Genomic DNA, 13,971 nt, shown 5'->3' on the forward strand with positions numbered 1-13,971 from the left:
AGTTCCCGAGTTTCATTGGCTAAGATGGAGTTATACTCAGATTTCATAGCTCTTCCCACTTCACGCTATCATCAATTTGAATGGCCTCTTTGTAGCAAGTGGGTTCACCGCAATCAATGACTAGTAAATAGTCCAATCCTGGCTCAAAACACTCAGTGCATGAGATGTAAGAGTAGATCTCCGAAGTGCCTGATTGCTGGTTCCATTCTCTCTGGAGCAACATGTGTGTGTATACTAGTGGAAGGTGCATCACTAGCACGTCCAACATTCTGTGTAACTGGCGGTGAGGAAATATCCTCAAACCATTCTATACGATACTCAATGTCTTTCACTAGATTTTTATGCATCTTAGCCTCATTGAATATCACATGTGAGCTATATATAACCTTCTTAGATTTCGGGTGCCAGAGATGATATCCCATCTCTCCCTCTACACCATATCCAATGAAGATGCACTTGTGTTATTTGGGGTCCAGCTTTTGTCTAAGCGCTTTTGGCACATGTGAGAATGCCTCACACACAAATACGCGTAATATGTGATAACTGGACTCTTTGCCCGTCCACATCTCCTACGGAACCTTGTACTTAAGTGGTGTACTAGGTGAATGATTGATCAAGTAATCAACCGTCGTAATAGCTTCTCCCCAAATTTCTTGAGGTAAGTTGGCTGTAGACAACATAGAAGTGACCCGCTCCTGAATGGTTTTATTCATCCTCTCACCCACACCGTTTTAAGTGGGTGTGTAAGGAGTGGTAAATTGTCTTCTTATGTCTCTTTTACTGCAAAAGTCCTTGAACGTAGAGGAGATGTACTCGCCTCCATTGTCACTATGCAAAGCTTTAATCTTTCTACCCAATTGGTTCTCGACCAATTCTAAGAACTTCTAAAAGATACTAAACATGTCGCTCTTCTGCTTCAAGAGATAAACACACACATGTCTTGTAGAGTCGTCTATGAATGTTAGGAAGTATAATGCTTCTCCTAAAGATTTGACTGGCATAGGTCCGCATAAGTCGCTATGAACGAGATCTAGAGGACTCCCTAACTCCTTGTCCAAAGGCGCTGATGTCAACCTTGTCTATTTGCCATAGATACAATGCTCACATAAAGAGGAGTTAGAGTAATCTAACATAGGGATATAACCAGAACGCTCCAATACTTTCATTCCCTTTTGACTCATATGTCCTAGTTGGCTATGCCACAACTCTGTAGACGACAGCTCGGCTACACAAATAGAATTATCTTTCATAGAAGAGACATAAAGTGAGTACAAAGAGCCAAATTTCTGGCCTTTAAGCATGCCCAAATTTCCCTTCTTGATAATCTAGGAACCATGAGCAAATATGGTAGTGTAACCCAAATCATCCAGCTGTCCAGCTGACATCAAGCTCTTTGTTAATTTGGATACATGCCTGACATTGTACAACATAAACTCAGTACCATTACGCATAGAAAACTTGACACTACCCACACCGCATATATCAAGCTCATAAGAGTTTCCTAGCTTCACCGTGCCATGTGTGATAGTGTATGTAGAAGAAAACCACTCCTTGTGAGGAGTCACATGAAAGGTAGCACCTGAGTCCACAATCCAATTTTGCGCATAACACTCATCATGAGCTAACAATAGACTCGATGTGAAATCAACACATCATTTGATACTTCAAGAATGTTTTCAATGGCTAGAGACTCAACCACATTAAGCTCTTCAATCTTCATGTTGCTTTTAGGTTTGTTAGACTTTGCTTTCTCTTTGCCCTTATCACGCTGCATTGTGCGGCAATCTTTCTTCAAGTGTCTCTTTTTATGGCAGTAGTAACACTCTACATTTTGCATGTCTTTGCCGCGACCCTTGCTACAACATTGCATGCGATCCTGTGAATGACTGCGACTACACCCACGCTGCTTTTGCTTGTCACAATTCCCACTAGCCACATATGCATCACCATGTCCACTCGCATCAAGATAAGGACGTCGAATCTCCTCAGTGAGAAATGCACCAGCAACATTACTAATATCTAGCTTGCCATTGGGTGCAGAATTGCTTATGGCTGTGTTGAAAGTATCCCATGATGATTAGGGATTTAATATTTACGTGATCACTCAAAAACTTTACGTGATCACAAAGCGTTAATAAACATTAGAAACCATATAAATTGGAGTTTTTCAAAATTGGTTTCTTCCCCCTTTATTCAATAGTATAAATGCATGACTTTGTCAACGTTAACAAAAAATTCACCTTACCAACTAGATGTTCACTCTAATGTCATTTTGAGTGATTACGTGAATTTTAAATCCCTGAAATTTTTAATTTGTCATTGATGATGGTAGCGAACATAGCAAGAAAATGGCCTTTATTTCATCATCAAAATTGAGGCCTTTTGAAGCAAGATATGAAAACACGTTGTTGAATTTGTTCCAATGAGAACTAACATTATTGCCTTCTTCATGCTCATGCGCATCAATTTCTTCATGAAGAAAACCTTGTTCGAGGCATTGTTGCCATCCCAAGCATGACATAGAGCATCCCACAAATCTTTGGCATTGGTCTCTTATCCATTATGGTAAAGTGAATGGATTCATCAAGGTGCAAGCGAATAGTCGCCATAGCACGCTCATTCAAATCATTCCACTCATCATTAGTGTAGAAATTATCTCTTCTTTCAGACAAGGGTGAGATCAAGACTTTGTTGATCAAAACATCTTGCATACGCTGCCGCCGAATGAAAATTTTTGAGCCATCAAACTTTTTGATGTAGTACTGTTCTCTTTTGGAAGCACTACTCCCAACCATGATTAAGAGAATGTAGCCAAAAAACTTTATGGCAAATTGTCTGGGACAATTTCAGCAGAGTTTCCCCTAAAATGGAGCAAAAACTCAAACCAAAATGTAGTACAATCACTGTGTAAGAATAGCTAGAATTGTTGAGAACGCATAAAATGGACTCGCAAGAAAAATCCGATAGAGTTTCCTTTGTATGAGGAGTCAAAACTCAACTCAAAAACACATAAGCTGCTCAAAATAACAATCATTGGGCATATACTGCTCAAAAAATCACTGTTGTGTGACTGCCAAACTCGACGTCAAAATCACGTAAGAGACCTATTTGGTGGAGCTTAGTGAGAGTCAACCACTCTCACTCTCCTTATTATCTTTATGAATAAAAGAGTACATAAAAGGACGGGCGCCCGGCCACGGGCTTGAAACCCAACAGCAACTCGGGATAGTTGCTACCTTGACTCAGAGGTATGTAATGGTATTTAATTATGATGAATATTTATTGTATACAGGTAGCAAGTAGGCTCTGTCATGTGACAGGCATAGTTGATTTATGGCTTATTGAAGTGCGCATGCGAGAGCGTGTGTGTGTGTGTGTGTGTGTGTGTGTGTGTGTGTGCAGCAACAACGGAGAAGAGAGAAGAAGAGAGGAGACACATGTTTGGGTGGACTCCAAACACAATAGTGTTAGGGTTATGAGTCCATTATTTTTATGTGAAATGAATGGTCAATGTTAGTTCCCGGTAGTCTCCAGCCACCCAACACTCAGGCACGACACATTAGGCTTTACCACCCAACAACCTCCCACTTAAAGGACAATGTGCCTTTAAGTTGGGGTAACAAAGTATATAGACATACAATACAGGTAGACAATGACTATGATCATCTACCCAATACCCATGAGTGCGCGACAATGTGCAAACCTCTCTGAAGGTAAGCCCTTTGTGAGCAAATCAACAGGATTCTCAGTGGTGTGAATTTTGGCAAGCTGCAATCGCTTGTCCTCAAGTACTTCACGAATGAAGTGATACTTCACATCCACATGCTTTGTCTTTGCATGAAACACTGGCTTCTTTGCCAATTGTATAGCACTTTGGCTATCACAATGTAACACAGGCATCTCAACATTGATTCCCAAGTCTCCCACTAGCCGACCAAGCCATATAGCTTCCTTGCAAGCTTCTGAAGCTGCAACATATTCAGCCTCTGTAGTAGACAAGGTAACACAATCTTGCAAACGAGATCGCCATGAAAATGCACCTCCAGTGAATTCAAAAACATAGCCTGAAGTGGACCTTCTCTTGTCCAAGTCTCCTGCATAATCTGCATCTGTGTAACCCATTACACATGCTTCGTTTCTTCCAAAGAAAATGCACATGTCTTTTGTACCATTCAAATATCGCATAACCCCTTTCACTACCTCCCAATGTTTCTTGCCTGGATTTGACATAAATCTGCTAACAACTCCCAGTGCAAAAGCAATATCAGGACGTGTAGCAATCATAGCATACATCAAACTCCCAACTGCAGATGAATAAGGCACTTGTGCCATTTCAACCTTTTCTTCTTCAAACTTAGGGCAATCATTTTTAGAAAGTTTCACATATGGAGGCAATGGAGTACTCAACGCCTTTCCCTTCTCCATATTGAGACAAATAGACTTATTTCTTGCATCTATCTCGCTTAATGCGCATGCCAAGGATATGGCTTGCTTCACCGATGTCTTTCATTTAAATGTTTGCATGTAACTTTGACTTCAAGGTTGAAATCTCATCCCTGCATTTTCTGGCAATTAACATATCATCCACATAAAGGACCAAAATTAGCAAACTACCATCTTTAGCTCACTTAATGTAGAGGCAATGGTCCATATCGCTACGTTTGTAGCCTTGAGAGAGCATGAACAAGTAGAATTTATGATACCACTCCCTTGATGACTGTTTTAGATCGTAAAGAGTCTTTTCTAACTGACACACCAAGTCTTCATTGCCCTTCTCAACAAAACCTTCTGGGTGCTACATATAAACTTCTTCTTGAAGATCACCATGCAAGAATTCCGTCTTGACATCCATCTGGTCAAGTTCCATGTTGTCTTTAGCAACCAACGCAAGTACACACCGCAGAGTAGTCATCTTGACAACTGGAGAAAAGATCTCATCAAAGTCAATACCCTGCTGTTTCTTAAATCCTTTAGCAACAAGTCGTGCCTTGTACTTGGGTTTATTATCATGAGGCGTAATTTTTTGCTTGTACACCCATTTGTATGGTACTGCCTTTTTACCTTTAGGCAACCGAACCAACTTCCAAGTTTGATTCTTATGCAACGAGTCCATTTCTGATTGCATAGCTTTCTCCCACTTTGCCTTGTTATCCATTGACATGGCTTCCTTATAGTAGGAAGGCTCTCTGCAATCTGTCAACATAATGTAGTCCAATGAGGGAGTAAACCTATCAGGAGGCCTTGAAACTCTTGTAGACCTTCTAATAATTGCTTGAGCCGATTGTCCCTCAGCAACATCTTGTACTGCAGGAGGATTCTGTACTTGTTGTATGACATTAGGCACTTCAGCCCTATTGTGGACAATTCCATCTTCTTGGAAGATAACTCTCCTGACCTCCACTGTATGCACATGCTTCTTATGCATCTTTTCTTCATTGAAGTATACGTCATTACTGCGAACTATCTTTTTAGCTTCAAGATCCCATAACCGAAATCCCATCTCGCCAGGATTGCCATAACCAAGAAATATGCATTTCTTTGACTTAGGAGACAACTTGCTTCGAAACTCCTTTGGAACATGGCAATACGCTTCACAACCAAAGATTCTAAGATGCTTGTAAGAAGGTGGCTTCCCAGACCAAAGCTCTTCAGGTACCTTCTCATCTAAAGCCTTGTTAGGAGATCTATTAATAAGATGGACAGCAATTGCTAACGCTTCCGCCCAAAATCCATTAGGCAACTCTGCATTAGAGAACATGCTACGTAACTTCTTTTGTATGGTATGGTTCATCCTCTCAGCAACACCATTTTGTGGAGGGTTATATGGAGCAGTCAACTCTCTTTTGATGCCTTTGGAATCACAAAAGTTTTGAAAGGCTTTAGTGACATACTCACCACCATTGTCTGACCTTAAGCACTTGACTTTCTTGCCAGACTGATTCTCCACTAACGCCACAAAATTTTGAAAATTTAAAAGAACTTGATCCTTCTTCCTGAGAGGATATACCCACACTTTCCTTGAGAAGTCATCAACGAATGTAACAAAGTACAATGAACCTCCCATGGATACGTTGGCATAGGTCCACACACATCAGTATGCACTAACTCTAATGGATCACTTTTTCGAGTGCTTCCCCTTTTGTGTGGTGACTGTGTTTGTTTACCATAAAGACAATGTTCACAAACTGAAAAGTCTGAGAAATTGAAGCTAGGCACATAACCAAAATGAGACAAGATTTTCTTTCCCTTTTGAGACATATGTCCTAACCGGCGATGCCACAAAGAAACACTTGGCTGCTCGGTTACACAAATTACATGGTTTTTAACATTGGATACATGTAGCATGTACAAAGTCCCATATTTTGAACCATGTGCTACCACTAAAGGACCTTCGGTGATCTTCCACGAACTATCACCAAATGTGCAGTAATATCCTGCATCATCCAATTGTCCTGTACTAATCAAGCTTTTGGTAAGCTTCGACACATGTCTCACATTCTTGAGCATGAATGAAGAACCATTCTGAAATTTCAGCTGCACATCGCCGACACCAACTATGTCGCAAGCAAAATCATTGCTAAGACGAACATGACCTTTACGGGCTGCATCATATGTACTGAACCACTCTCTGTGAGGAGTCGCATGAAACAATGCACCTGCGTGAATAACCCAATCCTGTAAAGCATAGTCATAAGTGGCAACCAAAAATGCTAAATCCATGGTAGATGTGAGATAAAAAAACATCAGAATCTTCAACAAAAAAATCGTTGATCTCTTCAATCTTTATATTGCCTTCTTTAGCCTTGCCTTCTTTCTGATTCTTGTCTTTACCTTTCTCTTGTTTCCACTTTCGACGGTCTTTCTTCATATGACCCTTTTTGTGACAATGATAGCACTCAATGTCTTTTCGACCACGTGATTTGCTACGAGATTTTCCTCTCTAATTCTGCTCGCCCTTTTCTTGTGATCGACCACGAACAACGAGAGCATTGCTAGTACAACGAGAAGTATCAAGATTCTTTTTGCTTACCTCTTCAGTAAGCAAATTTCCCTCAACATCAGCACATGTTAAACCATCAGGAGGCGCTGAGTTACTTATGGTTGTGCGAAAAGTATCCCAACTTTCTGGCAACGTAACTAGTAAGAACATTGCTTTGATCGAATTGTCGAAATTGATTCCCTGCGCAGAAAGCTGACTGAAAATTGTGTTGAACTCATTGAGATGGTTGCACATGAGTGTGCCCTCATCCATCTTCAAATCAACTAACTTTTTCAGCCAATAAACCTGTGATGTTTCACTTTGCTTCTCATACAGGTTACATAACTTCTTTCACAACTCATAACTAGTCTTTTCCATGTTCACATTGAAGTACACATTCTTTGACAAAATCAGCATGATGGTGGACCTGGCAAGCTCATCCAACTCCTGCCAATCATACTCATCCATATCCTCAGGCTTTATCCCTTTCATCTTTATCGGCCGGATCTGCTTCTTCTGTACTAAGACATTGTAAATTTGTTCCTTCCAAAATGGGAAGTTAGTGCCATCTAACTTCTCAATGTTGAACAAAGAGTTCTCTGATGATGAAGCCATCACTCGACAAGGAACAAAAGTAATAGATCTGCTGCACTAAAAAAGATGATAGAAAATCTGAAAATTTTCGGTAGAGTCTCCCCTGCAAAATTGACTTCTGAACCCAAAACAAATGTGCACAATGATTGAAACGCTGATCAAAGTGGCTAAACCGGCAAGATAGGATCTCAAAGAACTATCACTGTCAATGTCTCCAACTCTAGAAGAGTATCTCTGACCAATTGAACACTGTCAAATGCATACGCATAAAGATGACAGAAATGCCAACAATGGCGGGTCAGCAGATGCACACCAATACTGCACTAACCGCATAAACATACATCCTATGTCAATGCAGAAACTATGGGGATGTCGGGTTCTCGCTCCAAAACCTGTATCACCAAAAGGATCTCCACATTTGAGAATCCCCCAGCTCAATAAAACCTTACCACGACCCTCAACACTAGGCTTTGCATATTTCCATCACAATACATAAACCGCATAAGATCTTACATGAACCACATAAATCCTTTTTTGTAACCACTGCGACGGTTTGTCTGATTTAACAAACCCTCAAGAACTTACATCAAATATGCATCTGACAAAGATTGCAGAAAGAGTCTGCAATGAAAACATGTACGCAGAAGAACCGACGAAGGTAGACCACCCTGCGTTTGAACTGAATATCTCTCAAACTATACAAAATTTGTAGAAACTTCCTTCTGCAAAGTTGTAGGTCACGCGAAAATGGAAAAGGATTGCGGGAATGGACATGAAATAAGCTGTTTTTATAGGTCAAAACGGATTTGTAAAAATCTGCAGCTTCTACTTCACGACCTACAGGAAGTCTGAGTGACGTATCTCAAAATTGGTGAAGATTTTGAGAAAACTTTCTTCTGCAAAGTTGAAGAGGACGAAAAACCGGTCAACCAAAATGGGAATCGACTTGAATGAAGACGTTTTGGTAGGCCAAAACAGATCTGCAAAAACGTGCTATAGTTTTTGCTGCTTCTCCGCCTGCCTCTCCACTGAGCTCCAATGGTGCTCCCAATCCCTGAGCTCTGATACCAGTTGAAGTGCATGTGCAAGAGCGTGTGTGTGTAGCAATGGAGAAGAGAGAAGAAGAGAGGAGACACAGGTTTGGGTGGATTCCAAACACAATAGTGCTAGAGTTATGAGTCCTTATTCTTTTTATGTAGAATGAATGGTCAGTGTTAGTTCCCGGTAGTCTCCGACCGCCCAACACTCAGGTGTGGCACATTGGGCTTTACCACCCCAACACTTATGTAGTTGAAAGATAATCAGCGAACATTTTTTCAGCTCAAAGTTGTTTACTAGCAATAACTATTTTATGTGCAAGCGAACGATTGTAATAATTATTCAGCATTGCTAGATATCTATAAATGGTTATGTGCAAGAGAGAAATGCTCACTCTTGTATGGGGGAGAGTGTACCCAATGCTCCTATGTCTATCTTTTTCTCTCCCCTCTTCTCTCTTACAATGTGTGTAGCACTATGATCTAGGAAGTGTGCATGCACATGCTCCTTCTGCTCTCTCACCCTCTGTTCGTGTGCTTTGATGATTATTGTGTACATGCCATTTTGTTGGAAGGCTTGGATAATAAGGTTTACATGCTTGGTTTTGCTATTTTGCATGCATGTTTGTGTATTTTGGCAGGAATCATGTTTCCTTTCTAGCATATGACTCCACCCCAAACTGAAAAAACCAAGTTCAATCTCATCTATGTCACTCTAGTTTGCCTTGAAACTTCGAATTACAAATCCAAATGGAACTCCACAAGCTTTGGCTCCAATCTCACATTTATTTTGTGAATCCTTATTGCTCCTCAATATTTTTCAAAGGACATTATTCCTTTTTTATATGGAAAAATTATAAGCTCAACGACACTTTTCAAGAACATTGACCTCAATCTTTCTCTCTCACACTCCTAACATTATCATTGATTGTACAAAACATGTGTCGTATTTCTCTAAACGAATCATTGATTGTACAAAATATGTGTCCTATTTCTCTAAACCAATCATTGATTGTACCAAATATCTATCCTATTTCTCTAAACCAATCATTGTAGTGCCACATTGTGTGCACGGATTGAAATTCAGTGCATAGGTTTCATTTTTGTTCTTCTCTTGAGGATTGGCTAGTAGTAGGAATCAACTCGACTCGGGTTTTGCTCCAAATAATTGCCAAAAGTTTTAAATTTGTAGTTGAAACAATTCATTTATTAGGCTTACCATACATTAGTTGATATGTATGTTCAATGCAATTTAAAGTGGAAGATCAAAATAAATTTATGATTAATATTGCCAATTGACTAAATTTTATCTTCGAGGTTGAGCTGGATGGTTTCGGCCTTCGACCGGGTACAAAAAAACTCAGTTGTGGCCCGAAATTAACCAAAAACACATTCCTTTCGAGTAATTTTATGAAATTGGAAGCGTAAAGGATGTGGGAGCTGTGCCATGTGGCACCCTCTTTATGGCACTCCCTTTATCCCACATGTGGTTGTTGGAGTTCACAACTTGTTGTATATATGTAGAAATGAGAACAATTCTATGGAAATCTCAAAAGGAGAGAGCTCCTCCTTCGGTTGGCTATGATGGATAGGCTCTTGGTCCCCCTCATGGATGGATACACACACACAATGTTGGTGGTTGTTGAGATGTTAGCCATTGTTGGCGGTGGATGTCCCAAGGCACACCCTTATTGGTGGCCAATGCACTAGAAAGGGAGGTTCTCACAACGCCATTAAAGGGAAGCTTTCATGCTATAAATTAAAAACATCTTTGGCTATTTTTGGGAAAAAAGAAGTGTGCGACATATAAAGGATGCAAATAACAAGGTTTTTTAGATTGCGAAGTGTGTGCGTGAGGAGGAGGAAGAAGGAAGTAATCAAAGGTTCTCTCTCTCTCTCTCTCACACACACACACACACACACACACACACACACATACAAAATCGACAATTAAGATCATTGGGCGATCAACTATATGCTTCTATAATCAAAATTTCAATTTCTAGTTAGGAAAAAGCTTAATGGTAAGTGCAAATGTTTACTATAGTGATTCTAATTGTGATAGACAAAGTCCATAGTGTAGCGAAGCTTTGTTAGAGTCCAACAAAAACGGAGCAAAATTCTTTATGATGAATTTTAGATAATGAGAATTAAGCCTCACCCTGCTAACCTTACATACTGGCTCACAAATGTACGTGAAAAAACTTGTCCGAAACAAATAATTATTCATGTGTGACATGGGCCTTATTCTAATTGTGATACCCCACCGTAGGTTTGGCTTGAGGCTAGGGCCCTACAAAGTCGTGTAAACATGCTCCAGAGAGCCACACTCATACAGGCACGTGTTCACATATGATTGGATAGGGCAAGAAAGTAGCATGTATGTCCAAACTAAAGTCGAGATTGATACACTTTGCAAGAGCAGTTGCCCTACACAGCATGAGGACAGGAGAGAGAATCAAGTAGATGCCAGAGAGAGAGAGAGAGAGAGAGAGAGAGAGGTGAATTTGTGGCTCAAAGGAGAGAGACAGAAAAGGCCCTGCATTGCTGCAAGGACAGCAACTGGGATTAGTATATTATGTAGGGATAAAGAGATGGAGAGAGAGACTTGTAGAAAAGGAGTGTGCATGTGTTTGATTGGAGAGAGATAGCTGCAAACGCGTGCTTGCCGTGCTGTGGACGAGGATGATGGGGAAGAAGGAATGGGGCCTGCTTTGCCTGCCCCTTGCTTGGTTGGGAGGATAGAGAGAAGAGAGCAGCATGGACTTATTCTATGGATCAGACCGACATCTGTTCCAAAGTCTACCCTGGCTTTCAATGAGGCTGTAAAGAAAGCTGCCCATTATAGGAACACTCACGCAACCTTTCCTCTGTGTGTTGCTTGCCTCTTCGCAGCTCAAAAGCAGACGTGGGTCGAGAGATAGAGAGAAGAACAATCATCTGATACAGTCACTTGGTTTCAAGGTATGCCCCCTTCTCAATCCCTCTTTCATTTTCACATTTGCATGCACACAGCTCCTTCAGCATTTGCCTACCTTCCTTTCTTTTTCTCGTGGGTGTATATGAATACGTGCGCATGGCGGCTTGTAAAATATAGTTCTATCCATTCTTATCGATCCAACACATTTATCTTCATTCCTTCCCGTGTCGGGTGTGGAATTGTGGCAAGGTAGTTGCACTGTTGTTTTTGATGGTCGATTCTGCGTGCTTGCCATCTGAAGACCGGAAAGGCAGCCAGGGGTGCTCTTTGTTGAATTGAATTCCCCATGAAATTGTCCCTCTTGTATACCAAACACTTTCCCATGCCTGCAACATGGGATGCTTGCTTAGACCTTCAATCTTGTGTCAGACCTTCCGATGCTTGCTTAGGCTGCAAAAATGGACCAGCTTATATATATACCTCCATGCAGTTCTCCTTTTAGATGGGGCACAGCTTTTTCTGTACGTGCTAGATTATGCAATCTACCTGCTGTTTTGATTTAGAAATAGGGGGATAAATAATTTCCAGTGATTATTAAGTCAGTTCTGCATATTGCAACGAAACTGAAGAGAATTGAAACTTGTCATCTATGAAAATTGTTGTTGCCAAGTCAGCACATGCAAGCCTTAGTCTTGAATTTAGCTGACCCATCTGTTTCACAGGTTTTTGAGAATAGGTTACCCCCTATTAGAGCCCGTTCTTTGCGTTGTTATGAGTGACTTTGACGGCGATTGTGGTTTATGTTCAACGTTCTTGGCCCTTGAGCAAAGCCTTAGCCACTTGTGTCTTTCTTTCAGCAAATATGCAACCTTCAAGCCTCTAAGAAAATGTGGCAGTTTTGTGTGCTCTTAAAGAGCAGAGACCCTTTTATGATAATCGTAGCTCTCTGTAGCTATTCTGGGTGAGGCGGACGCATCAGAAAGCTAGTGGGGAAGCAGCATAATTGTGGCTAGAATTGATATGTATCTGTTGTCTATCATGTATTCATATTGTTGGGTTCGATTATTGAAGAAAGTGTTCTCAGACCACTCATAAAGAAACCAACTTGTCCACATTGAGGGAGAGTCTATTGGAGACTATCTCTGTAATCCCCACCTATCGTCTTTTTGGAAGTACCAACTGTTGTCCTTCTTGCATTATTATTTTCCACTTTAATATCCATATTTTCTGATCGTCCCACCAGTCCAGGATTGACACCTTTGTCAAAGGCTTGCAAAGCGTGCACTGTTTAATAGCATTGACTTTTGTTGTGTGTTGTATTGTTTTTATATGACATAGCTGAAAAGCAGTTTTCCTCTTTGTTTGTATGATGTGAAATGTTTGAACCAAGGAGACCTGCTGGGTTGAAACCCAATAGTATTGCATGGATTGATTTAGTACTTGTATTTCGGGGCCACTTCTCTGTATGCAATGAGCTATACATTTGTATCTTTACCTTGAGTGTGACCTTAAGGTCCTCAGCAGTGAGTGCTCCCATTGTTGTCCATCATTGGCATCATCGAGGTCTGCGTTTTCAGCTCTTCAATCTTCTCACATCGGGAGCGCCAGATCTACCCCTTGGTGGCTATCCGCAATCCCACATCGAGAAGGATCCAAAGGTGCATTAAATCAGCCCCGGAGGTGCCTTGGCTTGAGGAATTACCGCGGCGACATTCACCATTCGAGTGAGTAGAGTCTGCACTTGAGGTAGGGAATGGGCCATTAAAAAACCGGGGCCCTGTGGAAGGACCCTTGGCCCCCTTACTTTATAACCTTAAACGTCCAATGCTACTTTATAACCTTAAACGTCCAATGCTGGGACACAAGCAGCCGGTTGGGGAGGCGGTTAGCTAAACGCTGCGCGAAATCGTGGCCGTCAGATCTGCATTCGAGCCTTGCTGGCTGCATTGTCTCACTATACCCCCTTGGTGTGGCTTCCAGTCACAAACTGGTGATGTGGCATGGCCTGGATATGGGGCAGCAGAGCACCCCCACACACACCTCGGAAAAAGCAGGCCTGCCAAATGCGCCGAGAGGTTGGTACGGATTTCCGAAAATTACGGTGGATTTTGCAGTGCAAAACGCAGAAGTTGCTGACGTGGCATTTGCGTACGGAAAGCTGCTTTTTATGTTGTCGAATTCTATGCAAGGCAGTTTTTAAAGCTTTTGGATAAAATTGCTTTATTTTTAAGGGCTTTTGAATTGAGAAGCTTTTGGGGCTCTGCTTTTGGGCATCCTAGTGAATCTTTGTTGTGTTGCGGTAGAATCTTGACTTTGAGTGTCCAAGTTTGTTACACTTCCTATTCACGGCAACTTTTGCTACACGTAATTTTTTCCTCACCGTTGTGTGTCGTCGTCAAAACTTTGCTTGCAAGGCGATTTTTAGGGGAGGTAGGGTAGAG

The 13,971-nt window shown here is 41.2% G+C and overlaps 1 protein-coding gene across 3 annotated transcripts in view; it reads left to right on the plus strand.

Moving 5' to 3' along the window:
- Positions 1–11,085: 11,085 nt before the first annotated feature.
- The window catches only part of LOC147429353 (serine/threonine-protein kinase SAPK2-like), a 35,202-nt gene continuing 32,316 nt past the window's right edge, over positions 11,086–13,971 (plus strand). The window contains exon 1 of one of the 3 annotated variants that reach the window (XM_086495501.1): positions 11,086–11,574. The gene's annotated coding sequence lies outside the window, so the exon portion shown is untranslated. Of the gene's footprint in view, positions 11,575–11,754; positions 11,780–13,971 lie in introns of those variants that run through there. The other 2 variants (XM_086495500.1, XM_086495502.1) reach the window with 2 other exon arrangements.

The sequence above is a fragment of the Adiantum capillus-veneris genome, chromosome 22 (assembly GCF_014529385.1).
Source record: "Adiantum capillus-veneris isolate H3 chromosome 22, ASM1452938v2, whole genome shotgun sequence".
NCBI classification, from domain to species: Eukaryota; Viridiplantae; Streptophyta; class Polypodiopsida; order Polypodiales; family Pteridaceae; genus Adiantum; species Adiantum capillus-veneris.